Genomic DNA, 27,814 nt, shown 5'->3' with positions numbered 1-27,814 from the left:
ACAGGGCTATTGAACACCAAACCTTCCTTCTCTGCTGAACAAGAGTATGCGTTGAAACAGGAAAAGTTTAAAAAAAAATTAAAAAAGAAAAAAAGAAATAGGGAAAGTTGGTGAAATTACATCACTTAAAATATAGGGAAGGCGTATTGGTTAAACACGAAATCTCTACGTTCAAAGGGATCGATTGTAACTTCTTTCATTTGAATTCAGACATCTTTCCCAACTAGTGATGAACTTTTTCTCGAATAATCTATGACACTCTCCTGCTGTGAGAAGCTAAAATGGCAACTTTTTCATGGCCAGTCAAGGAGTGGCACCGAGCTGTCTGCACATCTGGAGAGAATAGCCCTCCAAGGAGGTCACCTGGATGGCCTTTACCTGGAGCATCATCAGTGGTCCAGGAGCCAGGAGTTTTGGTAATGTGGCATTAAACTAATCTTTCCTTCTCAACCCTTCTCTCTGTCACAATTTACTATTGAATTCAGAAGCCCAGTTCCCTTTAGAAAGTGGTACTTGGTGCCCTTTTCTGAGGCACGTGGAGTCTGCCCTTCCAGCTGGGGGTGGACCACAAGGAGAATCTCTGAAAAGCCAGAACCTGAACCTTTGCTGAGGAGGATGGGACAGGGAGGCTCCGACGGTGACGTGGCCCAGCAGTGTGAACCCAGCGCATCTTTGGAAGGCCCCCTCCTGCAGCCCCAGCCAGCACTGTGGGAAAAGGGTTTCAGCTCTGGCACCTCTTTTAGAGCAGGCAGGTAGCTAGATACGAGCAGAAAAAGGGGAGCACAGGCCAAATGGCAGGAAATCATACATCTTGTGAACAACGGGGGTCCTTTGGCAGACAGAAAAGCAGGAACCTCTGGACTGATAAGAAATCACACATTTTGGGGTGACAAGTGTCCTGGAGGCAGACAAAGAAAGGTGGGGAAAGGCAGGAATCTCCAGCAGCCAAAGGTAACCTTTCACTCCTCATGCCCTCATCCGAGTTCCTGATCGTGACTAAATAAGGACAAAAATCCCTCCGCCCCTTCGGGAAGGTGGAGCTGGGATGAAGATCTGAAAAGACAACTCCAAACTCCTCCCCACCGATGAATATTCTGCCCATTCATCTTCACACCCCATAGAACCAGCTTGCCAAAGAAGCCTGGGGCAGCTACCCACCTGGGTCTGCCCGCTGTTTCCTTGAGCGCGTACTGTCACTTAATGAGCCCTTGCTTTGCCTTCTTGCCTCCGTGTCTCACTGCTGAATTCTTTCTGTGACGAGACAGGAGCCTGCTCTCTAGTGACACCTCTATGAGGTTTGTGGGTTTTGAAGCAGAAACAATGATGAAGACTTTCCTTAAGAAAAGGAGCAGAAATTATCTTAATTTGGAAAAATTTCCCCAAACGTATGAGCACATAAACACTTCGCAGGGGCCCATCCTGGGGTCTTGGCAGCGGCCTGAGGCTTGGGAGACGTGCCAGCTCTCGGGCGTGCCGGCATCCAAGTGTTCCCAGCCACGTCCGGGCTGTTTCTCGGTCACAGCTGCCTTTGGCCCTCGGGCCTTGGTCATCTTCCCCTTCGTACCTGGGCCTCGTACACCTTCATCCTTTCTCAAGCTTTAGTGTCAGGTAAAGAAAGAAGCTCTGCTCTTGACTCTGGGCTTCAGTTTTGAAAGACTAGGAAACTAACAGAATGGCCTCCCTGATGCTAAAGCTCTTTGCTGATTTATTCTGACTTAAAATTCTTGCAACTTGTTTTTCTTTTTTCTCTGACAAATCTCCATCTCTGCTTCACTTGCTCGACTATTTTTGTGCTAAACAGCCCCCAGCCTGCCCATGACGCCCTCCCCTCCCTGTACGTTCTTTACCCAGAACAGCTGAGCCTTTAACCCAGAAGCTGTGCTCCGGGAAGGTGGTCACGGGCTGACAACCTCCGAAGAGTGAACAGACCCTCCAGAGTTTCTCCGTGAGGCCAGGTGGATTAAGAAGAATAGAGCGTCCCAGAAAACACACTGATTGTCGTCGCCTTTCTGTTCTGTCTGGTTTTTCTATAAAACCTCAGGACGCCAACCCCAAGGTGGATTCACCGTCTCTGAGGCACTCCTGCTGTGGCTCCCCTCGCCTGGCAAAGCAGTAAAGCCGTTCTTTTCTAATTTTCCTAAAATTCTGCCCCCGAGTCTCCATTTGGCTCTCGGAGTTCAGAGGCCAGTTTTTTAGCAACAGTTTCCTCTTCTATAAAGTGAGAGGCTGAGATGTTTCCTGTTAGAAAACATCTGAAACGCGCTTGACTCTCAGTAAACGCCACCCGTGCCCGCTCCTTAGACTTCTGGCCCGAGCTCCTGACCAGTCAGAAGCCCCGGTTTCTATGTCCGATTCCAGCACAGAATTTGATTAGAGCTGAGAGTTATAAGAAGAATTGTGTCTTTCTTCCTATGGTGTAAAAGCAACTACCAGAAGACGCCAGGGACCACCAGGAGTGTGAACATCGGGGTACTTCACTGAAGGCTTGTTTATCGGAGAAAATGACCAAACCCAGCTTGCATCTTAAGCATCTGACCAGAGGAGATTGTAGAACAAAGCTACCATTCCATGGTGGACTACACTGCAACTACCAAACTCATTTTAAATGATAACCAGTAGATTTTCATAACATATTGCTAAGGGAATAACACAGGGTACAGAACCGTATTTACCACAGTATTTCATTTTTGTAAAATAATACACTTTTCACATACACACACACACATATGGAAGCATGGCGGCCACATGTTCCCTGTGGTTATCTCAGAATGTGAAAAAAGGGGCCCTTCTCTTGTTTTGCGTGCCTGGGTTTCCTACAAGCCTGCAGCGCGTAGCGCCGGAGGGCTCTCCTTGGCCCGCTCCTTTGCTCCGTCCAGCTACTTCGAGCCTGCCATCAAATTTTAATTATCGAGTAGGTGAGAGACTGCGAGACACTTTCAGACTCATGCTCGTGAATTTAGAAACAGCAGGTGCTTCCAGCCTGTTATTGTAGTGACTCTAGAAGAGTGATGACTTTCTCCATTTTGTGGCTCTGACGATTCTTCAGGAAATTAAGCTGAAAGTTTAATGTCAAGTGGCTCTGTGAACAGCATTTTTACTGGAACTCAAGCGTTTGAATTTCTGAGATGTGAAGCAACACTGTTCCACGCAGTAGAGAGTTTTCTTGGACCGCTGAAGCCATCACACATGGTTCCAACAGGAGCTTTTGTGGGGACCACATACACATGTGACCCTAAACTTCAGACACCCCCAGTCACAGCCTTCGTGCATCCAGGCAGATTCACAATGCTTGAAGCAGCTTCCTAAAGACTAGTTGGTTTCACTTTGTGAAACTGTACTTCTAAACAGTAACCTCTCGAGCAGCTGAGAAATAAATCCAAATAATAAGATCAGCGGCCGAAATGATCCCCAAAGTTTATATTCTGTGTTACTACCAACAGTAATGTTAAGTAAAAAAAATGACTTCATATTTAATTTCATAGCTTGCAAACTACTTTTTAAAAGCAGTTTTGTTGACATAGAATTCACAGAACCGTACAATGCACCCATTTCAAGTGTACAACTCAATGGTTTTTGTTTATTTCAGAGTTGTGCAGTCATCACCACGATCTAATTTTAGAACATTTTTTTCATGAAACTCCAGACCTACTAACAATCACCTCCCATTATGCACCCCACCCCTCATCCCCGGCCTTAGGTATCCCCTAACCGAGTCTCTATTTCTCTGGACATCAATATAAATGGAATCATACAACATACAGTCTCTTGTAACTTTGTAACTAGCTTCTTTCTCATAAGTGTGTAATGTTTATGAGGTTCATCCATGTTGTAACATGTCAGTTATTCATTCCTTTTAATTACTGGGTAATAGTCCATTGAATGAATACACCACATTTTATTTGTCCAGTCATCAGTTGGTGAACCTTTGGGTTGTTTCTACTTTTTGGCTATTATGACTAATGCTGCTGCGAACATTCATGTACAAGTTTTTTTTTAGTAGATCTTTGTTTTCATTTCTCTTGGACACGTGCCTAGGAGTGGAACTGCTGGATCGTATGTAACTACGTGTTTAACATTTTTTTCTCTTTTTTTCCCGCCATTAGATTGCCTTTTTTTTTTTGTTTTAATTGAAGTACAGTCATGGGGGAGGGTATAGCTCAGTGGTAGAGTGTGTGCTTAGTATGCACAAGGTCTTGGGTTCAATCCCCAATACCTCCATTTAAAATAAATAAAACCTAATTATCCCCCAACAAACAAACAAACAAAACCAAAAAAAAAAAAATTGAAGTGCAGTCAATTACAACGTGTCCATTACTGGTGCACAGCACAATGTCCCAGTCAGGCAAACACATACATATGCTCATTTTCATAGTTTGCATATTTAACATTTTGAGGAACTCCCAGACTGTTTTTTCAAAGCAGCTGCATTTTTACATTTCCATTCCCACCAGCAGTATAAAATGTTCCAGTTTCTCCAAATCCTCACCAACGCTTGCTAATTGTCTTGTTGTTGTTGCTGTTATAGACATTGTTTATTGTTTTCCAAACAACAGTCAATTCTCCAATTTTGTGACCCCAACTGGGTGCCCTACAATCCAGTCCAGTTCTGACACAGACTACCTGAGTTAGCACAGAGCCCACAGGTTTAAGGGCTCAGTCCCACAAGACTGCCTCCACTTCACATGCCGGCTGCAAATGCCAGCCCCCAGGCCACCCTCTCTTCTGCCCAGTGGACTATAAATTAAGGGTTTCCCATGACCTCACCTCAGGTCCAGTAATGAGATAAAATAACTCACAGAGCTCAGGAAAGCTCTATACTTATGATAAGTTTTATCTTAGAGGATACAGCTTAGGAATAGCCCAGTGGAAGAGGTGCACAGAGCAAGGTGTGGGGCAGGGGGGCAGGACTTCCATGACCTCTCCGTGGATGCCACACCACCAGCATGCCAACATATTCAACACTCCAGAAGCCCTCTTGGTCTCTTTGTTTCAGTGTTTCTAATCAAAGCTTCACTGACTGGGCATGATTGATTAAATCAATGGCCATTGGCGATTGAACACAGCCTCCATCTCCCTTCCCTTGAGGCACAGGATTGGGGCTGCTCGGTCTAAGCTTCTAATCACGTGGTTGGCTCCTCCGTCAACAAGCCCCATTCCGAGGCTGTCTAAGGGTCCACAAAGTGTCCTCTCATGAACTTAAATTCAGAGGTGGTCAAAACAGGCTCATTTTGGAAAAAAAAAAAAAGACACTCCTACCACTCAGGAAATTCCACAGAGTTTAGGCTCTCTATGCCAAGAACCAAGTACAAAGATCGAATATGTATTTTTTTATTGTATCGCAGTCTCCCTGGTGGATGTGAAGTGTTATCTCATTGTGCCGCTGATTTGCATTTTCCTAATAACTAATGACATTGAGTATCTGTTCAAATGCTTATTGGTCTTCTGCATGTCTTTACTGAACAATGGTCTATTTAGATCCTTTGCCCATTTTTTAAAAATTGGGTCATTTATCTTTTTATTATTGATTTGTAAGAGTTCTTTATATATTCTGGATCCATGTCCTTTATAGACTTGCCAATATTTTCCCCATTCTATGGATTTTTCTTATCATTTTCTTAATGATATTCTTTGCCACCCAGAGTTTGTCATCTTTATGGTGTCCAATTTATCTACTGTTCACTTTTTTCCCCTATTGTTTCCTTTTGTTCCTGTATTTTTGGTGTTATATCTAAGAAACTGTTGCCTAACTCAGAGTCACAAAGATGTACTCTGATGTTTTCATCTAAGAATGTTACGGTTTTAGATCTTACGTTTGGGCCTATAGTCCATGTTGAGTTAATTTATGTGACTTGTGTGAGAAGAAGGGACGGCTTCATTCTCTTGCATGTGGATAGACCTGTACCCTCTGTTGAAAAGTCTGTTCTTTTCCCATTGAGTCATCTTGGAACCCTTCTCAAAAAATCAATTGACCGTAAGTGTAAAGATTTATTTCTAGACTCTCAGTTCTAGCCCATTGACGTATATGTGTATCAGTACGTCAGTACCACGGTCTTGGTTAGTGCAGCTTTGTAGTAAAATTTGAAATCAGGAACTGTAAGTCCTCCTACTTTGTTCTTTTGTCCCATTGGTTTTGGCCATTCTGAAGCCCTTTGCCTTTCCATACAAATTTTAGGATCAATGCATCAATTTTCACAAAAAAGCCAGTTGGGATTTTGATAAGGATTGTGCTGAATCTACAGATTGCTTTGGGGAATGCTGCCATCTTAACAATGTCAACCTTTCTGATCTGTGACCATGCAGGTCCTTTCATCTATTTAGGTAACTTATTTCAGCAATGTTTTGTGGTTTTTAATGTACAAGTTTTATATTTCTTTTTTTAAATCAAATTTATCCCTATAATTTCTATTCTTTTTCATGTTATAATAAGTTAAATTGGTTTCTTAATTTTATGTTTGGGTAATTTTTAATAACATATAGAAAAAAATAAATTTTTGTATATTGATCGTGTATCCTGCAATCGTGCTGTAATTGTTTATTAGTTCTAATAGTTTTGTTTTTAGTGGATTCCTTAGGATTTGCAAAATACTTTTATACACATTATTTTGCTTAATCACAAGAAGAGAACTGTGACTGTGTAGGACAAGCTTTCATCTCACAATTTTACAGGTGAGACCGAGGCTCAGAGTGGCAAATAACCTGTCCAAGACCCCACCATTATTAAATGGTAGCATCTTGACTGATTCTCAGGACAGAGTCTGAAAACAGAGCAGAATGACCACAGGGTCAATTTTTCTCACCATCCAAATACTTTAAAGAAAAAAGTGCAACCTACAAGAAAAAAAGAGGTTGAGAAAAAGAGACAATAGCTGATAAGTTTCGGCAAAATTTTTTCAGGGTAGAAAAATGGGGCAGTTACTGACTTAGTGGAATAGAGGAAGCCTTAGCTTGAGTGTCTAAGGCAGAACTTCAGAAATGAACATAGTTATAAGATTTGTGTACGCATTTAAGAAATGAAATGATTTTGCCCAAGTCCCAGAAAAGTCTCAGGACTTGGGAAGTCCCACAGAAAACAGGGGTGAGGGGTGGAGTGAGGATTCGAGGAGATTGGCACACAGCGACTTAAATCCCCACACTCTCCCGCATCTCCTGCAGTCTGGTGCCTCTCTCTCCATCTATGCAAAGGCTGACTGGGGACCCCAGAAAGAGAGAGGGGTGGAGGGTGGGATGTGGGGGAAACAAATTAAATGGTGCACCATCACTCAGGTCCTTGTCAAAGGCTGGCAGCTGTCAAAGGCTGGCGTCTCTAGGTAGGAGAACAGAGGAAAGACCTTTCTCTAGTCAGATGGGGGCCCCCTTTTGGGGTCCCCTCCGACAGAAAACATGAATTGCCATCAATCACCTTGTGGACAGACCTACACCCCGCCACAATACACATCTTATAGTCAGATTTTTGGTGTCAATTTCTTTTCATTTTTCAGTTTTATTAAGTAGAATTGTTACAATTTCACTGCACATATACCAAATACTGCATGTAAATACATATACACAATATACCACAATTTTAAAAAATTTACATATATGTACTGTTCATTGTTTCTAAGCACATTTAGAGCTTTAGTTTTTTAAACTTATATAGTTATCAAAGGAATCAAGCCAACCACATGATAAGAATTGATTCAAAAAGATACATATGCCCCGTTACTAATGGCAACATTATTTATAATTGCCAAGATATGGAAGCATCCTAAGTGCATGTCAATAGATGAATGGATAAAGAAGGTGCAGTGTATATATGTAATGAAATACAACCCTTGGTGTCTGCATTTTTAATATGAACCAATATTTGAGGGAAATCTTTGACATCAAAGAGAGGGGTAATAAATAAATAAATAGAAAAAGGGAGTCCAGAGAAAACATGGATAATACAGGAAGCAGAAAACTAAAATAACGAAAACAAAACTTCTTAGTGTCTTCAAGGAGTGTGAAAGTCCTCTTGGAAATTAAAACCAGGAGTTGAAAAATGGGATATGAATATGGTAACTTCATTAGCAGGATTGGAAGGTAAAGTTCAGGAAAGCCTTCAAGGGATTGAAATTGGACAACCCAAACAAATCCAGGGCGAGTAGAAAAAGAGAGGTCAGAGACACAGTCCAGGAGTTTCAATGTCTGCTGAGGAAGATTGCAGAAGGAAGACACAGATGTGCTGGTGGAGGGGAAAATGATCGAAGCTGTGATGTTAAAAAAAAATCTTCCAGAATGGAACGGCAGAAGTCTTTGAGTTGAAAGGGGACACAGAGTGCCCACAATAATTAATTTTTAGAAAAGTGTCACATCATCATGTAGGATTACCAAGAATAAAGAGAAAAAAATTTAAAGCTCCTGGGCAGGGCAGGTGTGTGAGTGTGTGTGAGTGTGTGTGTAAAAGTGTCCCTGTGTGTGACAGATTCAGGATATGAAGTCAGGATGGCAATGAACGTCTTAACAGCAAAACTGAGAGATAGAAGCTAATGATACAACGCCTTCAATATTCTGAGGGAAAATGACTTTGAACCAAAATTCTATCCTCAGGCAAACTCTCCATCAAGGGTAACTGTAAGAGAAAGACATTTTCAGAAAACCAAAGGCTCAAATATTTTACCTCCCGTGGACTTTCCTTTAGGAAGAGATCCTTCAGCAAAAGAAGGAAATTAATCAAGAGAGAGGAAGATGGCCCGCCGCCCAGATAACAGATGATTCAACACAGGGGATGGCCCAGGGATGTCTTGGGTACAGGCCTCCAGACTGGCTCAGGGGTCCGAGATCTCTAGGAGGAATTCTCCAGCAGAAGTGAAGAACAGAGCCTCTGTACTTGTGTCTGTGAATAATGTTATTGATTTTGGATGATTTGGGGGGAAAAAACTATTAGAACATAGAAAATTTGACAAATGAAAAAACAGAGCAGCAATTAAGTCCAGGAGAAAAGAATCAAGGGAGGAAGGAGGTACGATCATAGTGAACTTTTTGGCTCAAGAGGGAGTCGTATTTTATAGTCGTAGTAATGTAAATGCTGCTTATCGACTTAATCAAAGATTGTGCTCGAACTATGCTGGGAGAGGTGGAGAAGGAGGGCTGAGGTGGAGCAGCGCGCTCCATCCTCAGCTCCCACGGTTAAGATGTCAAGGGACAACGCCTACAAATGACAGTTCAGGATTCAGCAGTGTAGACAGATTATTTAGAAACGCAGAGGTTAAAAGCAAGGGAAAAAGCTAGATGCTTTGAGAGGACTTGCTTCGAAGGAGGAGCCTGGGAGAGGACAAAGGGTGGGGCGGGGCAGTGATAATTTTTATGATTAGCCTTTTGGTAACTTTTGACTTTTAAAATCATGCGCATTTATTTACACTGAGAATTGAGAGAAGGAGGAAGGGAGGGACGGAGGGAGGCAGAGACAGAAACCGAGACAGAGAGACAGAGAGGATGGACTCTGGGACCCACGTATCAGAAGACTGAACTACAGTTCTCTCTTCGATGTGCAACTTTCCAAACTTTCTGTATCAGGGTTTCCAGAGAACTGTGCCCTCCCCTCCACCTGCCACCCCTGCTGCAAGTCACAGACACCTCTAGAAATCTCTATTCTGCTTCCCTCGGACCCCTGTAGGGGGCCCGGTTCCAGGCTTCATGGCTCCTACGGGCAAGCCCAGTTTGGGCTGGTGTTTTCCCAAGAAGGCATCTGGTTTGCATATAATGAGCGATTTCTGGCTCCCCCTTTGGCTGCACTTGGAAAAGAGCGCGGTGCCGAGGAAGCCTGAAATCAGCCTCCTAAACTGTCTCCCAGGGAGCCTTTCTGTTTCTGCTCATGCAGCCCTCGCTGCTGAGAGGAGGCTGGTGGCAGGAAGCGGCTGTGCTGAGCTGAAGAGCTGGAAGCGGCATCCGGATCCCCCGCACTGGCGCCGGCCTCGCCCTGCGGCTGCTCTCCTCGCGGATGAGCGGAGCAGGCCCGCCGCAGGGCCTAGGGAGGGTCAGCGGTCCAGGAAACGTCCTCAGGCCGGGCTTCGGGAACGCTGGGCGGGGCTCGGAACCAGCCCCCCCGGGCTGGCCCAACTGCTCTCCTCTGGGACAACAGTCCTGAGGTCCCCTCCCACCGCCACCGACCCCACAGTCCTGGAGGCTGCTAGCTGTCCCAGATCTGCTCTGTGCAGACACCCCGGCCCAGCCCAGCACCCTGTTCACGCCCACGCTTGAAGGCTGACACCTGCTCGTGGCCGGGTGGCTTTCCTTCCTTTCCCCACAGTGGCTTCCTTAAGACGAAGGACAGAGAGGGATGCTGGGGGAGGTGCTCCTCTTCCCTGTATGCACCTGGGCTAGGAGCTCCATGGGCTTCTCTCACTCTCTTTGTCCCCTCCCTCCTTCTGACATCCTATTTACCTCTGCTGTCCCCAGGTCCTCACAGCTGGCTGCCCCGGAGGTAGGGTTCACATCTTTGCTGCCAGCCAGGCTCAGGACCAGATGCTCAGACTCAGGGCAAACCCTCCTGGTCCCCTCAAACGGAGCCAGTCCTTGGGATGAGACTGAGATCCCGGCCCCCCTACAAAGCCCTGACGGGCTGCTCGGCTCTCTTCCTGGAAGGAGTCGGTTCTGCAGGAGCTGGGTGCTCAGCCACCTCTTCTCAGGCTCCTGCCGGCTGAGAAAGGGACATAGGGAGCTGATGGAGTGAAGAGAGCAGCATAGGTGGGCACTCTCTGATGAAGGCCAGCTCCGGGGGCTTGGGCTTGAGGCCAACGTGGGCTTTCCTGCTCTCTCTGGCCACCCGGGAGGAAGTGGAGACTAGCCCAGCCAGTTGCTAAGCTGATCGAGATGGCTCCACTGGAAGCACGGAGAGGGCGGTGGGTGCTTGGGCTCCGCCCACCAGAGGACATCTGACCGCTTCCTTCCACCAGGCAGATCATGCTCCCCGCCCCTCTACTGGGAAGGAGCCAGGAAGGGGAGAGCCCCAGGGAGGGGTGGGGATGGCACTTTCCAGGGCTCCCTTGTCAGCAGTTCCCTGGGAAGACACAGGCTCCCCTCCCTCCAGGGCAGGCGGGCACGTGGCCCTGTATCCAGGGCCGCCCTTTCCCCACCAGCCTGGAACTGGAGTCCTCCCCAGCTCCAGCCTGTGTGATGGGGTCCTGGTACCCCTCTGGCTTTCCCTGCCAACTGCTGCACTGGGGTTTCACCATCTGGACAGACGGAGCTCCTGGAATCACAATCCCCACCTTTCCAGATTTCCAGTACCGGCTCACTGCCTAGACCACCCCCCGCCCCCCACTGGGGCCTGTTGCCCTGCACAGTTGCTCTGGGACCAGCTGTTTCCAGTTGGGACCGACTGTGGTGTCACTCAGCCCTTGCAGTGCCTCAGGCTGCCTGGCTACCTCTTATGGAACCGGCATCCACAGCCAGTGTGGGTCCCGGGCCCCCTTCTCCTGGAAACTCCACGTCACTGGTTGCCTGTAGTTGCCATAGTTCTGTCCTGTTAACTGTGCCATGAAAGGATCTGGTCACGTTATGCCATTCCTCTTCCTCTTGCGTTACTTCTTTGTCGTCTTTGCTTTATTTCAGCCTTCTGGGCTCACCCACAGTCAGGGACGGTAGCGGCTGGTTTGGGGAGGGAGGGAGGGGCGGCTGTGGAAGAGGAGGTTGATCTGAGTCCAGCAGGCGTTACTGAGCATCCCCTGTGGGTGGGACACTGCACAAGTTTTTGTGGGAGATGCAAAGGCGACCTTGTTTAAGGAGATCATATTCTAAAACTACACAGACCCCACATGACCCCACGGAGGGAAAGCGCTCCCTCTGAGCCCTGGCTTAGGCGGTGGTGTCCACACCTCCGAGGAACAGGATTCACTCGCGGTCCTCCTGTTTTTTAGGGCCCTCTCATAGTTCAGGCTTCCGTGAGCTCAACTCTGCACGCTCTCCTGCCTCCCGTCACAGTCACGGCAGCTGTGTGATGCACACTGACTCCTATACTCCTATCCCTTACTCAGCCTCCCAGTCCCATTTGAGGTTGACCAGCTGCCTTGGTTTTCTACTATAGGAAGCTTGGGGCTCAGGCTGCCTTTGGTATCAACTCTCCTTGTTCTCAACATTTCCTTCCAAAATCTGAAAGGCAGGGAGTACTTGTTTCTGAGCAGCAGCAGGGACATCTTCCTTGTTCAGCTGATAGTTGGAAGGACCAGCGGAGCATGATTTTTCCTGCGACTCAACCAAAGAGAGGTGATCCGAGCCTCGACATTTTCCTGGCTGGTTCAGCTACAACATTATTGACTTCGTGAATGGAAGGGTCGTTGCTGTTCGGTCTGAGTGATAATGAAGGTGGGAGCGAGGGCACCCACTGTCCCGGCAGCTCCCCGTGGCAGCCAGAGAGGGACCTGGGGAAGTGGACAGAAGGAGCTGACGGGTGTGAGGTTCTCCGTCAGCTGTAAATCAGTGTATACATTAAGGGTTACCGTAGCAAAGTGTAGGCTCTATCTTTTCTGCTTTGCCTCTTCTCTCTTGGTTGGGAAAATGAATTTCCCTTCAGTAACTGTGAATGATCTAAAAGCTTTTCAGATGCGGCTTCCCTCACCAAGTGGCTGGCAGGGTAGGAAGTGAAGGCAGGAGGTGGCACACAGTGGGTGTTCCCTGCGGATGTTTTTGTTGACTGAATAAATGGAGAAGAACAGAAAGGTACTTCCTGAGAGGCACAGACGTGGGCTTGAAAGCCTTAAAATCCCAAGGAAGAGAGTTGATTTTTAGAAATAAACCACCCCGAAAAGAAAAGTTGAAAACCGGGAGGCAGACCACATGTTATCCTCCCTGGCCAGCACTGCCTGAGCTCACTGATGCCCTGGGACTTGCATTAAATGCACCACATGAATGGATTCACTCATCTTCCCAATGCCTCCGAAGACAAGGGTGCGATTTCAACCTTTTATCACTATTTTTCACTCTTTACAACTATTTTAGAGATGAAAAAAAATGAAGCATAAGAGAGGCTCACTAGCTCACCCAAGGATCCCCAGTGGTGAGGGACAGCCCACAGTGGACGTGGGCCAAACTTAGAGCCCTAGGGGCTGACCTTCTGTACAGGGGCCGGCAGGGTCTGTGCTCCGTCCTTATCCCACCATCCTGGGTGTGGCAGTCGGCTCCCGGCTACGTATTTCCAGGGACTGTTAGGTCAGTAGAGTGAGTCCCTAGAATGCGGTGAAGGATGACCCAAACCAAGTTCCCTAAGCGACAGAACAGGCATCGCAGGATGTATCACCAAGACCAGGTTTCTCAGCAGTGCTGCTTTTGGCACTTTAGGCTGGGTGGTTCTTTGCTGGGGGCTGTCCTGGGCGCGGTGGGGTGTTTAGCAATATCCCCGCCGCCACCCACTAGTGGCCACAGCACGCTCTCCCTCAGTGGTGACGACACTGCTAAGTGGTCCCTGGGGGATGCTGACTCCTCACCTTGACCCTCACTTGAGATCCACTGACTTAGAGACGTGAAGGGCCAGGAGAACACACTGCTGTTAAATAGTTTTGAGTCTCAGGGTGCATGATCTTGACAAGGATCTGGAGAAGTCACTTGGGCTCAGAAGAGCTGGGTCTTCTGAACTCTGGTACATGAAGTCAGCCAGAAACAAGGGAGCTGGAAGGAGGACTTCCCTGGATGGAAGCGGGGAAAACCGGGATCTCTGAGATTCAATTCGCTGAACATTTTATATAAGGTTTAGGTTATCAGATAAGGAGGAGATTGAAGTTTCAATCTTTCCTTTGTCTCTGGCTGTTCGGCTGGACTTTGGTAAGTATTTTCTTTCTTTTGTTATTGAGGTATAATCGGTTACAGTGTGTCAATCTCTGGTGCACAGCATGATGTCCCAGTCATGCATATACATGCATATATTCCTTTTCATATTGTATTTTCTTACTTACTGTTTTGTTCAACACACATTTATTTAGTGCATACTACTGTCTGTCATTGTATTGAACAGGTTTATTTCTTTCCATTCCCTGGGCCTGACACACAATAGATGCTTGCTGAACATGATCTTGAATTGATTAAGGGAGACAATTGCCTGTGAAAATGAAGTCATCTTGGAAGTGGATTTGCTATAGTTTCAGACCTGCCACAATATCGTTCAGCAGTGGGTGGCCTGCTTTCTGGGGGCATGTGATGGTCTAGTTCTATACATCTGGATTTATAACGAAAGGCAATGTATTTGTTGATTAAATTATTTATCTCTTTAAAGACCTGACTTCCTCCCGATCGTGCTCTTTGGTGTGACAGAATTTAGTGGAAAAGGATTCTGGGGAAGGTTTGCCAGCTTGGGATCAGGGCAGGGACTGGAAGAAGTCTGGGACAATCTTCAGCTTTCTCTGGAGCCAGGAAGTAATGTTGGGGGCAGAGGGGGACCTCAGGGACAGCACTCACATCAGATGGCTCTGAAGGAGGCTTGAGAAGGCAGCCGAAGCCCAGGGACCAGAGGGAAAGTCATGTTGGCAGACAAGGGACAAATCAGGAATGTTTCTATTTGTATTGCCTTTTTGTAAGGAAATTTTATATTGTTATACATATACATATGCTATAAAAATTATGCACAATCATTGTAGGAAAAACGGAGGGAAAGCACAGGGAGAAAAATGGGAACCTACCCTTATTTCTTCACCCCGGTGACAGCAGCTGGTCCTTTGCAGCCTTTTTGGTGCACATACATCTTCACATTGTATCATGAACACTTTCCCATGTCAGCGAAAGTTAAACATCACTTTCAGTGGCTGCAAAATAATTTATTTGGTATTTCATCACAGCATTTGTTTCCCAATTTTTTTCAATTGTAAATAATACTCCAGTTTGGAAAACTGCTGTCTTGAGAAAGATCCGCATGAAGTCAGAGTGATGCTGGCACTAAGCAGGGTGTGCCCATAGAAGTTGGGACAAATGAGTGACATCCAGCTTCCAGGGATGACCCACCCTCAGCGATGTTCTCAGAGCATTGCCGTGAGGCTGAGGTGTCTCCGACCCGGGGGTCCTCGGCGGTGCACAAGGACAGTGTCCCAGTTAGCTGCCTGCAGCAGGGAGGTGTGCAAGAAAGGCTTTGCTTCCAAGCTGCCTGGTGGAGATTTGTTACATTTCACCAACATTGGGACTTGCAACATGAACTGAGTCCAAGAAGAGCCCCAGTACAATGAACGTATGTTGCTTGCCCTGCCGGGCTGTGCCAGCACCATGCTGGGAAGGATGCCTTCACTGGCTGATGGGCGTGCTCTAAGCCGTTGGAGTGTTACAGGTGTAACAGTGTTACAGGCGTGACAGTTTTACAGGCATGCAGCATAATAAAGAATACGTTTGGTTTCTGTCCCTGGTTCCTGGCACAGAGCTCCTCAAACCCTTGGAATTTCCAGATAGGAGTGTGTTTTGTTATTCACAAGGAGTCCCTTTGGGTCATGCCTGAGTTGATGGTGATGAGGTGACTCTTGGCCCCAGGTAAGGGGGGGAGACCCTAGAGAGCTTCTGGAGGGGGGCTGGTCACCAGAAGAACCAACTGTGGTGATTGGAGGGTTAGAATTATCAGCCCGAGCCCCCCAACTCCTGAGAGAGGGGCTGGCGGTTGAGCTCAGTCACTTGGCCAATAATTGAATTAATCATACCCATGTAATAAAACTTTAATAAAAACACTGAAACAATGAGGCTAAGGGAGCTTCCTGGTTGGTGAGCACATCCATGGATGCACAGGGAAGGCGCCCCACCCAATTCCACAGGGAGAGGTCTGGAAACTCCATGCCCGCCATCCCCTGGACCTTGCCTACATAGCTCTTCCATTTGGCTGTTTCTGAGTGTATCCTTTATGTTTTTAAATTGAAGAACAGTCAGTTTATAACGTTGTGTCAATTTCTAGTTACAGTGTAATGTTTTATCATCCATGTACATACATATATTCCTTTTCATATTCTTTTTCCATTATAGGTTCCTACAAGATACATATTGAATATAGTTGCCTGTGCTATGCAGAAGATACTTGTTTTGTATCCTTTCAATGCAACTGTAATTGTAGCACTTTCCTGAGTTCTAGGAGTCATTCTAGTGACTTATCAAAACTGAAGGGGGTTCATGGGAATCCCCCAAACTTACAGCCCATTGATCAGATGTCTGTGTGACCCCCGAGACTTGCAACCGGTGTGTCGTGGGGCAGCCTGGTGAGACTTGGCCTTTGACAGTGAATCAGTGCTGATTGCAGGTAGACAGTGTCAGAACGGAATTGAACGGGAGGTAGGAGACCCAGCTGGCGTCTGAGATGTGTTGTTGGCACCACCCAAGCCATCCAGCCTCTCACTTAATCATCCCACTTCCCTTGCTCTGATTCTGTGCTCTCCAACTGAACTTTTGATAGTAATTTGGTTTCCCCAAGAGACTTTTCCATGGTGGAATGATTGAATTAACTAATCTACACGTTTGGCAATTAAATAGATTGGGACAGTGGTTTCTTCATCTCTGGTGAGAATTTTGCGAGAGTGTAGTAATGTCATCGTGTAGGGTGACCACATCCCAGTTTCCCTGGAACTTCCCTGATTTGGAAACTGGAAGTCCTCTGCCTTGGGAACCCCCACGGCCCTGGGAAAACCGGGACCACTCATCAGCCTACCACCAGGACAAGGGCCTCCTAACGATCCAAGTTGAATACCAGGGTCTGGGTCCTGGGACAGGGGCCCCGTCCCACTGGCACATGGTCATTTCTTCCACACAAGAAGCCGCAGCCTGCCTGGCACTGGGGTGAGGCCATTTTCACGGTGGCACATTTGAATTATAAATATCTAGAAACAGACCCCAGGCCCAAAGGCTATCAGTACAACATTGGGTTTTTTGTTTTTTTAATTATTTTTATTTTTGGGGTGTGGCAATTAGGTTTATTTATTTCAGTGGAGGTACTGGGGATTGAACCCAGGACCTTGTCCATGCTAAGCATGTGCTCTACCACTGAGCTATACCTTCCCCCACAACTTTGTCTACAAGGAGGATGTGGCTAAAAGTAGAGGCGTCCAGTCATGAGACTGGTCCAGGTCTGAGGAGTGGGTTCCCTGACGGTATCCCAGCTCTGGCCGATGCTGCGGACCTTGGAGAGAACACCTAGGGCAGCAGTTGAGAGCTTTTGTGAGGATAACAGGATGGGGAGTTGTGAAAGGGCAGGTTCCGGGGTGCTATTTCCTTATAGCATGATTGAATATTTCCAGGAATAAAGTCAAGGATTCTGCATTTTTAATAAGATCCACCACTAACAGTGATGGTCTGTGGACCACAGTTTGCGAACCACGACTTTAATTAAGCAAGTGAACAAATGAGATGTTTCCACAGATTCGCTGTCTCCACGTCCACGCAGTCACTGAACATACGATCTCCCTTAGGGAGTCATGAGAGGAGCAAGTAAGCCGGAGGCAGGGTGCTCCGGGGGCTGTACCTGTTGCAGATGACACAAAGCTGTCTACGTGGTGGTCCTTCTTGCAGGACCACTGCACAGGGTACCAGCTGTCTCTGAACAGGGAGGAAGGAGATCACTGGAGGCAGGTGAAGGCAGAATTCCAATGAGCCCAAATCAGATTGCTGCTGGGATGTCAGGCGAGAGGAGCTTTTGTTTTCCTCTTCAGATCTCCTTGAGTTCCTCCCAGATACTCCAGGCTTCTGCCTCTGCTCCACCAGTGCCCCGAGGCAGGCAGCACACAGTTTGCTGGGACAGCCTATTATCGGAGGAAAATAAACACCGTCTGCCTCCAGCCTGGCTGTCGCAGTGCGTGTCGGAAGTTTATGCGACTGATGGGGCTTCAGAGGGACACATCAGGCTGCCTCGCCTCGCCTGCTCAGCCTGTCCTCTGTAAATCAGATGATGTGTTTTCTCCCAAGAGAGATTGGCCTTAGAGATTGCTCACTGGCCACCCTTCTGGTGGGAGTTGGGGGAGGGGGCGTCAGTTGAGGCCAATTTTCTCCATATTATAAAAGATGACAGCACAGCACCTTGGTCCTGAAGAAATGAGAACACATCAGCCATCCATCACCAGCGGGGGTCACGCTAGGAGCCCTGTCTCTGCAGAGCGGATGCTGGAGGGAGTCACTCAGAGGACTAGTGCTTGGAGCGACTACAAAATAGGTTTGTAGCACGAAGAGATGGTATGTCCTTATTCTCCTGGCTCCATCCTCTCCCCTGGACAGGACTTAAGAGTCGACGTTTGCTGTCTTTCCTCAGGATCTGTCAGGCTCTCGGGGTCGCTACCCGGGTGCCCTATTCATGCTCATTCCCCAGCGGGGGGGAACAGAACACCAACAGAAACACAGCGATGACTCTGGAAAGAGCCCGCCCATGCTTGATGGGGTCTAGCTCGTGGCTCTTTGCTTCGGACAGTGCTTTACGCCTCTAATCCAGGGAGCTGGCCTCCCTTGTCACATCCTTCAGGGGACACGTCCAGTCTGCTCAGCCTGTCAGCGAGGAGGTGGCCCAGCTGACAGTCTGATCACCCCTTGGAACTTGATGTCCCAGGGGCCCCAAGCAGAGTCAGGAAGACAGGAAACAGAAAGAAGTGGGAATTGAGGGTAATGAGGCTACATGACTCAAAATAGGAAAGAAAATGCCAAAACTGGCGGGGTGGGGGGGGGATAAATAGCAACTAACTAGAGACAAAAGGAAAGTCCCAAGTGAGAACGTGAGCAGAGAATTCCAAACTAAGTTGTGCTTCTTGTATGCTAAGGATGGAAACACGTTGTCCAGACAGTCCTTGCGTCGCACGGTTCTGATCTGCATGTGTTTCCTCAGTTCGTGCAGTTTAGTTAACTAATACCAGTCCATCAACACACGGTTCAAACTTCAGTTACTGCTATTAATTATGAGTAATTGTATGAAGTAGCTCTCCCCAGCTGACTCCCAGGTAGATAGCAGACGCATGTCAAGCCTGGGGACCAATCATGCCTCGTCTTTCAAGTCTGTGGGTAACTGACTGGCCACCTGGCGCCTTTCATTCTTTAGTTTATACACAGTCAAGCAGAGGTGGCACCACGCTGCCCCCTGGCCTCCCAGGATAAACCCAGCTGACTTCTTACAAAAATGGATAACTGAAAGATGAAATGCTGCAAAGACGTAAAAAGTGATAATGCTGGAAATGAAATTGTTATGATTAGAAGATCTGAAAATGGCAGCAGTAGAAGAAACCTAGGCCTGCGTGGCCTGGGGTGTCAACCGTGTGGAAAAAGGTCAGTGACTGCAGAGGGGAAGGGACTGACACCAGCAAAAAACAAACAAACAAACAAACAAAAACTTGATGTTAAAGGAACTTTCAGGGCTAGTCTGTGACATTGAAAGAATAAAGAATAAACTGTTGGAAGCTGATGCAAACTTAGAAAGGACTATGACACTTTACCAAGACATAGAAAAGATGCCCACTTGTGCAGTAAGTTATAAAACTGGGAGGCGGTGACTGTTCTAACTCCTCTTACTAAGTTTTGTGCAATGTTTCTATTGTCTTAAATTACAGTATGCTAAGCAGCGTTAGTTTCCTAGTTTTTTGTTTCCCTAAAAGTTTATAACCAACAGAAAGAGAGCTTCTAATATTTGGAAAATTTTTTTAAAGCATAATTTTCTCCATGATTATTAAGCGCATTTGCACGGTTTCAGCTGGCCTGGTCGTCTTTCCAGCCTCGCCTTACGCTGCAACGTGGGGGCTGCTGTATATGCTCAGATCACAGGTTACGGATACACAGGTGAAGCGAGGCGAATCCTCGCCATGGTAGTCATTTATAAATTGTAAGTAATGTGATCCTGTTTTTTGCAGGAAAGAAGTCTGTGTGTGTGTATATATGTGTGACTGAGGAGCTGGCACGTGGCCTCCGCATCTGCTGGATGAAGTTACCACGAGCCCCTTAACCCTCTGCCAGGACTCCTGCTAATTCCTGGGGGGTGCGCGCTGGGCCAGAGTCTTACCCCCCGGGATCTTTCTTGCTGCTGGGACGCCATCCTTCTCAAGGGCAGCCCCAGTACTGTTTACGGACGTAGACCTGGCCCCTCCTTCCACTTCCACGACAAGGCAGTCACCCACACCGCACTTCTTTAGAGATAGGAAGGAAGAGGGCAGGGCACAGCCGTTCAAGGAAAGACATTGCAATTCGCACCAAGATGGCGGAAAAGTCAACTCCCAATAGACCTGGAGGCCCGAGATAGCGGGGGCTCTGACTCCCAGCAGACCCTGAGCTTCATTACAGGCTCATTGTAATACGCCTCCCACCAGTGCCAAGACAGCTCCCAGGCTGACCACAGAAGGGCAAAAAGTGGGCGGTGACCCAGTTCCTGGGAACCCCCGCCCCCTCCCCCGAAGCAGCTGGACTGTCCCCGCCACTTGTTAGCAGGTGGAGTTACCAAGCCCGTAAAGACTAGCAGCCCGCTTGCCTTGGGCCGTGCTCCCTTCTGAGTGAGACGGCCCACTCTGTCTATGGGGTGTGTATCCACTTTTACTGTGAACTAAACCCAGCCCCCACCTCGTGGCCTTTCTCTTGCCTTCTGAGACAGCCCACACTCTGTCTAAGGGGTGTCCATCTCTCTGAATACATCTACCTTCACTCTACTATGGCTCACTCTTGAGTTCCTTCCTGCGAGAAGCCAAGGACCCTCACTTGATGGGGCACGTCCCAGGGACTCCCTTGGGACCTGCAACGTGGCCCTTCCTTCCTGCATCACTTTGAATTCAACGAACTTTACGGAGGACCTGGGGGGTCACGAAGATGTCTCACAGCAGAGTGAGCAGCTGTGCCCCACTTTGCCCTCCTCTCACCCCCTCTGTTTCTCCTTCCTTCTCCCTCACCCCTCCAGCAGCGGTGACTTCCCTGCCCTGAGAGACTCACGGCAGCCTCCTCACTGGCTGTCAGGGATGGGGTGGCGTGGCGTGGGACGGGCCTCTCCCAGCCCCCGTCTATTTCAAGTATCTATCCATGTAGCTTTCCTAGCAAAGCTCTTATCTTCCTAAGAGCACTTCCACTGCCATGTAGTCGACACACACGTCCAGAGTACACATAAGAAAGAACGTACTAACTGATACGTACATATAGAATAGATACATAGCAAGTTCGTGCTGTACAGTGCGGCGGACTATAGTCAATATCTTTTCGTAACTTACGGTGAAAAAGAATATGAAGATGAACGTGTGTGTGCTCATGGGTGACTGGAGCACTGTGCTGTGCACCAGAGACTGACACAACATTGGAAACTGACTCTGCTTCAATAAAAGAATACATATACAAGGAAAAAAAGAAAGAAAGAAGAGAATTATATACATGAGAATGTTACCCTTCAGTGCGTATCTCTGGGTGGTGAGGGTTACAGATGACTACTATGTTCTTCCTTCTGCTTTTCTGCCTGAACGCATTTTATAAAATGTGTACAACGGACATATATTAAATTTTAATGAGAAAAAAATGATTAAAACTGGCTGTGAGCAAGTCCTGAAAAAGGCAAGGCCAATGGCAGTGGGGGGAGCTCAGAGGGGAAGGGTATGTGTTTGGCAGGGGCAGAGATTCGCAGGCAAGCTCAGGGAGCCTGAGAGGAGGGGAGGGGAGGCGAGGGGAGACTGGGGGCAGGGGAAGGCGACAGCGGAACAAAGGAATGGGGAAAAAATCTGATCGCCACTTTAAGGTAACATCATTTGGCTCCATTGTGTTCCTGCATTAGGAGGTTGACTAACAATTACAATGGTAATTATAACAATTTTAGGTTCGTCTGCACACTGTAGTTTCATTATCCTCCAACGAATTGTGCTGGTTCCTAACATCCTGCTACTACAAAAGAGGAAATGGGAGAGACGCATCCTTAATTTCTGCTATATTTTATACTTGGCTGTGACACAGTTCCATTTTCAAATCGCCTGCCTACATTAACATGAGAATTGCCTTACCCCTCCCCACTGCAATCTATTCGATATTGTAGCACTTTAAAAAAGGACCCATCAGTTAGGACCAAAAAGACCCATGTGCGTTCCCTGCCAGCCTCGTGCTCCGTAACCCACACGCCCCGTCTCACTCCTGGGCTTGTCTTTCTCTTGCAACTGAGCCCAGTGGTACCTGAAACTAGGTGCTGTTGTCACTAGCGTTTTTTGTTTTTTTTTTTAACTAAGGTTTTCTATGTATCCATTAATAACAAGTGCATAGTCCAAGCTCTTTATCCCAATCCAAGCCCTCAGTAAAAGATTACGACAAACCCTGGATGGCGCAGACGTGATTTGCTTGGCAAGATTTAAACATTTAAAAACAGCAGTTCTAATTCTTTTGGAGTTTTGACTCCAGCAGCTGGGACTTCTGAATGGCAGAGATCTGTTAGTGGTAAAAGGGGCCTGGCAATGGAATGTCATGACGGCGGAAGACAGTTGCACCCCCTCCAGCCCCACCATGACTTGAGGGTTAAAGGGCGGAGTGGACAGTGAGCAGTGCGGCCAGCAGTAGGGACGGCAGGAGAGAGCTGGAAGTGGTCCCCTGAGTCCCTCTAGGGGCTATGCTCACAGCCATTTCACTTCCATCACACTCAAGTCCTTCCCATTTAAAATAATGGACAAAAACAGACCATAAACCCTTCTACCTTGGCATCCTCTTTTCTTTCCTTATTAAGTTTCTTGGAAGAGAGATCCACACTTACTGACTCTTCCTTGCCTCCCAGTTATTCCTCAAACCAGTCCAGCCTGGGTTTGGCCCCGCCACTCTGTGCTCTGCTGAAGTCAGCGTTATGTCCTATTCTTGAGTCTCTGTCCCACTGGTCTCCCTGCAGAGGCTGACATTATTTTATGCTCTCCCCTGAAAACTTCGATTCCAGCTCCCCCATCTCTTGATTAATGGCTCTGCCAACCCCTGGTTGCCTGAGCTACAAACAATAACATCCTCAACTCCTTCTTGGCTGATGCGAGAAATATATATAGATGGCACCCTCTTTTTTCCACCCCTGGTGCTGCTTCCTGGGTTTAACCGCACACACCCTTCATCTGAACTCTGATCAAGCCACTGGTTTTAGCTCTGAATTAGTGCTGCTTTCCAAGGTAATCATATTGTGGTCAGGAACTGTGGTTTGGACGATGATTCGCTGAAGTTGGTTCATGATGTTTTAAGGTCTAGCATGTGATCAGTTTTTATGAAGGTACCATCCATACAGGAGAGCATGGACATTCTTGAGTTGTTGGGTTCTCTGTTCCCTAGTCTTCAACAGGTCAAGCTAGTTTACATACTCCAAATCTTTACTGATTTTCTGTCTACTGAGAGAGGCATGTTAAAATGTCCCACTATGATGGTGTATTTGTCAACTTCTCTTTGTAGTTACGTCAATTTTTACTCTGTATATTTTGAAGTTATGTTTGGAAGGGCATACAAGTCTGCAACGATCAAATCTTCTAAGAAATGTACCTTCTATTTCTCTATCTTTGATAATACCTTTTTCCTTGAAGTCTGTTGTAATGTCATTATGACAGCTTTCCTTTGGTTAATACTTACCTGCTGGATCTTTCTCTCTCCTTTCCCCTTCCCCTTTCTGGGGCCTTCTGTAAGTGGTGGTATAATAGAGCGATTTAAAAGTATGGACTCCAGGTGGAGTTTGCCTGGTTTTTAAATCATGACTGTGCCACTCCGGTTATGTGACCTTGGGCAAGTTATTTAACTTCTTTATGACTGAATTTTCTTATCAAAATAGTGCCTGTCCCTCTGGGATGCTGGGAGGAGTAAAAGAACTAACATAAACAGTGCTTGGCATATAGTGAGCACATGTAAGTGTTCACTATAATGATTAGATATAGTTCTTACAGACAGGGTATTGCTGGATTTTTTTTCAAACTTACTCTGAAAATCTTTGTCAATTTGTTTAAGAGTTTGGCACATTTACATTTGTTTTGATTATGACGTGTTTTTATCCATTTACATTATTTTATTTTATGCCACTTGTCCTATCTTTTCTGTCTGCCCACCCTCTTCCATCCTTTCTTGCCTTCTGTAAGATCAATTGCATTTTTACTCTTCATTTCACTTTTCCCCCCTAACAGTTTGGACATTATGCACTTTAGTTCTGTTTTTTCAGTAGTTACCATAGACATTTTGGTATCTATATTGAACTTAACAGACTCCTCTAGAACACTAAAAGGAAACTGTAAAATGTATAGAACACTGATGTCAGTCACACCGCTCCTGGATTGCCCATGCTTCTGGTTCCAGTTTGAGGGTTTTTTTTTTTAACCCCACAGATTAAGGCGCAAAGTAGGGAGTGCCAGGTCTTGAACAGGGCTTGTCTTGGAGTTGTGAGAGGCTCTCTCGAGTCCTGTCGGCAACCCTTTCGCTTAGCCCAGGAGCAGAAGCCACGTCACTGAAGTGCTCTTTTTTTTTTTTTTTTTTATTGAGGTCTAGTCAGTTTACAATGTTGTGTCAATTTCTGGTGTACAGCACAGTGCTCCAGTCCTACATGAACATACATATATTCGTTCTCATATTCTTGTTCACCGTAAACTGCTACAAGATATTGAATATAGTTCCCTGTGCTCTGCAGTATAAACTTGTTTATCTATTTTATATATACCTTTCAGTAGGGAATAAATTGGGAGTTTGAGATTTGAAGCGCTCTTGATGTAATGAGATCAGGTATGTGGAAGCCCTTGCAAACTGTTAAGTGCTACATCAACAGGGAGTGCCCGCACTGGTTGATTTTTATGTAGAAGATGAGGCATCTGTGCTGCTAATCTTCATAACCTACAAAAGATTCCTTCCTCCTCCCAGCATCTACTTATGTTTCCTCTGCTTGCATTTGCATGCAAATCAGCCTTTTCCTCTTCAAAGGAGTCCACTGAACCAGAGGCATTAAGTACAGTTAAGTAGACATGCATTAAAATCGTGTTGGCAGGATAAGGAAAGAGCAGGGCACCTGGTTGGATGCACTGCCCCACAAAGGATGCAGGACCACTTGTATGGCTGGAGAGGGACCGTGCTGCGGTACAGCTTCCAGGAAGCTTAAAGATCCATCCAGTGAAAACTGGCTTCCTTGGCCTGAGGCTTTGGCTTGTCTCAGATATTCAGTGAAAATCAGTGTTTTGCATCTTTGATCAGAAGATGTGAACAAATGGGCCGATTTGGCCTTCTCACGCAGCCACCACCAGGTTCCTGTAAACGACTGTGGCCAGGTGTCACCCCAGCAGGGCTGAGCCATTAATCATGGCAAATGAAGCTGCAGGTAATTAAGTCTTTAATGTTGAGGCGTTCAAGTGAAATTGCATCGAAAGTATCTCATAAAGCTGGGTATTCTGCAGAATTACTGGCCAAAGGAGACTGTGCGCAGTCTTTCCCTAACTTTTGGCTCACATCTGGTCCTCGTAAGCCGGTTGCTGAGAGTGTTAAGTTTCCACATGAGCTTGAACTTGTGTGGTCTTCACGGGTGTGGACTTCTGATTGAGCAAGCTGGGTCACGTGCCCTGATCTAGCCATGCCTCTTGGTTATAATGGGAGTCAGGGATCCTCAGGAAATGGGAGCAGTAGGGCTCAGCAGAGGGACAGGAGGCAGTGGCCAGGAGCCTGGAGGAGTGTCTGGCCGGCACAGGTGCCCTTGCCCAGAGCAGTGGGACAGAGAAGGGCTGGGTGTGAGAGGGCGAAGCCAGCCCATCAGCAGTGGTCCAGGAGTGCCCTGCGGGTGGGTGGCGTGTGACAGTGAAATCTCTCCCTCCAGACTGTCTGCAGCTATAGTGACCCCGTGGAGCTCATACAAGTGAACAAGATTGTCCCTGTGGGGCATGGGACCAAAATGTCCCAAGGGAGTGCCCAGTGGCAAAGTTGGAAGATGAGTCAACGGGCAAGGTCAGCAGGGGGAAGTGTCTGGGCTTAGCAGCAAGGGCAGAGCAGAAGCAACAGAACAGGAGTGGGAGAACCCAGGGGGCTGGGACAAAGGTCAGGGCCGTGGAGAGATTCCTTGTGGTCTGGAGCGAAGCCCTGGGACAGAAGCTTCCACGAGGGCCTGCAGCCTGGGCCCTTCATGGAGAAGAAGCCATTAGGGACGGGGAGCTGTTCTTGACCCTTCCAGGGGGCACAGAGCATGAGTCACCGCAGAGTGAGTCCAGACCTTAGGATTCCCAGAAAGCCTCATGCGCGTGCCCGGGGACCTGGGACGTGGGAGGGCCCAGAGCAGCGCGGGGCACCAGCCCCAGCCCTGGCCGTGAATGGTGATTGGAGTGAGAGCAGGAAGTTGGGCTTCCAGACAGAGCAACTGGAAATCCAGGAAGGAGGTCAAGGAGTATTATGGACTGCATGTATCTGTCCCCCCAAATCCACATGTTGAAGCCCAATCCCCAGCGTGTTGGTATTAAGAGGCAGGTCTCTGGGAGGTGATTAGGTCATGAGGGCGGAGCCCCGGTGATGGGACTAGTGTCCTTATAAGAAGACTTGAGAGACCTTCCCTCTCTCTCTGACACATGAGAGTAGAGGGAGAAGGTGGCCGTTTACACAGCAGGAAGCGAGCCCTCACCAGACCCTGGATCTTGGACTCCCAGCCCCCAGAGCTCTGAGAAATAGATGTTTGCTGTTTAAGGCCCCCAGCTGTGGTGTTGACCATGGCAGCCCGAGCTGACCAGAACATGGGGTGGGGGGGCGGACGAAGCCCAGCATCCCAGACAAGGGGAGCCCAGGCAACGCTGCCAGCCGGGCCCCCTCCCCACATCTGGGTCCTCTCAACACCCACCCGTGGGATCCTAAAGCCAGGTCCAGGTTGTCCCACGTGGTCCACACATCCCCCCAAGGTTGCCTTCGCATTCTGACTCTAACTCATAGCATTGCTGGCTCTGAGCCTGGATTACCTGCAACAGCCCCCCCCGCCCCGTGTCCCATGTCCCCTCTTGACTCTTGGGTCCATTTTTCAGACCAAGGAGTCACTTGCTAATCAGCAGATATAACCGCAACCTTCCTCTGCTTAAAACCCTCTGTCACTTGGAAAATCCCAAACGCTGTCCGGAGGCAGGCACAGCCCGGCCCCTGCTTTCCCACCAGCCTGCCTTTGACAGGCTGGCCTCTCCGCTCCGGTGCGGCGCCGGCATCACGGTCCAGGAGATGCCTCCTTCTTATCTTGGCACAGACGTCCCACAGGGTGACGTCCCACAGGGTGACGTCCCACAGGGTGGCCTCACTGGCCCCTGAAGTGGCCCTGTATCTCAAGGCCCCGCTCTCCTCCGAGTGGCCCTTCTGATGGTGGGCACCCACCCACACGCCAGGCGTCTCCCCGCTGCCCACAGGAGCACGTCAGCCCTGCAAAGGCAGGCCGCGCCTGCCGCTCAGCACCGTGCCAGGCCGGCCCCTGCGCTAACGGGGGGAGCGCTCTCTGCGCCCACCAGCGAGCAGATGAGGACGGGCGAACAGTGGGATATTACCCAGGAGTGAAAGGGAGCACATTTCTGACACACTCAGCAATGCAGGGGAATCTCAGGATGCCCGGCCCGAGGGAGAGAAGCCGGACACAAGAGGATGCGCGGGATTATTCCGCTTATAGAAAATTCTAGAAAATTCAAACGAAACACTAAAGACAGAGGCAGATTAGCCGTTGCCTGGGGCACGGGGCGCAGAGCGGGTGGACCGTGCCGGGCAGGACGGAACGTTTTGAAGTGATGCAATGAGATCTGTGTCTTTGCAGACGGTGATGTTAAACTCACTGAGTTAGAAACCTTAAGCGAATCACCTTACTGTACACCGATTACATCTGAAAAAAGCTGATTAATTTTTTTAAATTTAAAAATATTGTCAAGTGTCTAATGAAGGCCAATGGACACTCACTGCCTCTCTCCTATCTGGACCCAGAATTACACCCGGAGCAACTCCACTGGTCCAATAG

General features: G+C 47.8%; 1 non-coding gene across 1 annotated transcript; it reads left to right on the top strand.

Moving 5' to 3' along the window:
* The first annotated feature begins 4,145 nt into the window (after positions 1 to 4,145).
* Positions 4,146 to 4,218, top strand: TRNAT-AGU (transfer RNA threonine (anticodon AGU)). The gene has a single exon. It is a non-coding gene; the product is annotated as a tRNA-Thr (tRNA).
* The last annotated feature ends 23,596 nt before the right edge of the window (positions 4,219 to 27,814 follow it).

Source organism: Vicugna pacos, chromosome 11 (genome assembly GCF_048564905.1).
Source record: "Vicugna pacos chromosome 11, VicPac4, whole genome shotgun sequence".
Taxonomy (NCBI): Eukaryota; Metazoa; Chordata; class Mammalia; order Artiodactyla; family Camelidae; genus Vicugna; species Vicugna pacos.
Note: the sequence above shows the minus strand (reverse complement) of the source record. Positions and strands in the feature narration are given on the sequence as shown.